The sequence below is a fragment of the Arvicanthis niloticus genome, chromosome 3 (assembly GCF_011762505.2).
Source record: "Arvicanthis niloticus isolate mArvNil1 chromosome 3, mArvNil1.pat.X, whole genome shotgun sequence".
In the NCBI taxonomy this organism is placed as follows: domain Eukaryota; kingdom Metazoa; phylum Chordata; class Mammalia; order Rodentia; family Muridae; genus Arvicanthis; species Arvicanthis niloticus.
The window spans coordinates 44,081,706-44,082,767 of record NC_047660.1 but is presented as its reverse complement, the minus strand read 5'-3'; the positions used below and the strand labels follow the sequence as shown (position 1 = coordinate 44,082,767).

General features: G+C 42.5%; 1 long non-coding RNA gene across 1 annotated transcript; it reads left to right on the top strand.

Moving 5' to 3' along the window:
* The first annotated feature begins 276 nt into the window (after positions 1-276).
* On the top strand, positions 277-1,062 carry LOC143441573 (uncharacterized). The gene is made up of 3 exons (XR_013109133.1): positions 277-401; positions 497-628; positions 793-1,062. It is a non-coding gene; the product is annotated as an uncharacterized LOC143441573 (long non-coding RNA).

Sequence of the window (1,062 nt, the reverse complement as noted above, 5' to 3'; positions counted from 1 at the left end):
GTTCTAAAAGGGAGATAAACAGTACATAAGATACCCAAGACCAGAGGGACAAAGATAGAACTGAGGACTCTTTTTAAAAGTTAGAAATGCAAATCAATAATCTTTCCAAAGACTTGGGGCTGACTAATGAAATCCATTCCAGCATGTGCACTAAGTCTAAAAAACACCAATTATTTTTTGTGGCTTGGAAATCCCACGGCGGTTTGTCTGGCAGCCCAGAGAAAGCTGAGCCTGGTCTGGGAAGGCCTAATTATTCTTCAAATAAGACTTGGGTGAATAAGCCTTTGTGCGTGTCACGGAATGAGAATTTGGCAAAGCTGTGTGTCTCCTTTGTGTCATTTATGATCATAAGAAAACATGAGGATATAGCCCTGTCACTTTTTTGCCTGTAATATCCTGAGGTGGGTGGCTTTGAAAATTGCTTTCTATTTTGCACATATTTGAAATGGGCGCTTTGAAAATTGCTCACTGTTTTGCATTGAAATCAATCAATCAGGTAATGGACCCTACTTGGGATATGGAAGCTGAGTGCAGCAGTGAGTGTTGAATCATGAAGCCTTGTTTTTGTATAACACACGTGAAAAATCATTCTCATTACTTTATCAGTTCACCTCCTGGGAGCACCCAGGTAAGTGTGAGTCATAGCAAACTTGAGGTCCTAGAATGTGGAGCGCCCAGTATAAAAAATTCATCAAATCTTTTGGCATTGCTTACTCTTCTCCTTTCCAATAGCACCTGGGTATTCGGTCTTTAAATTTTAATGTGCTTCTTTCTTGCTTTTGCGTTTTCAAGGACACCATCTTTCCCTTGGATGGCTCTAGGCATATGCCTGACTACTGGAGATGAAAATTTGGTGTGGGAGAAGGCGGAGGGAAAGGCTGGATGAGCTCCAGGCCGGGGCCATTCAAACCCAGGGTCAGGCAGCCATATGCTGCTGTCAGGGATGCAGAACTTGCACATGAACATCTCTAACACACTCAGAAAAGAGGGCCCAAGAAAATGTATACCAGTGATGGATGGAATGGAAAAATGTCCTAAGCCACTGGTTCTCAACCTTCCTAA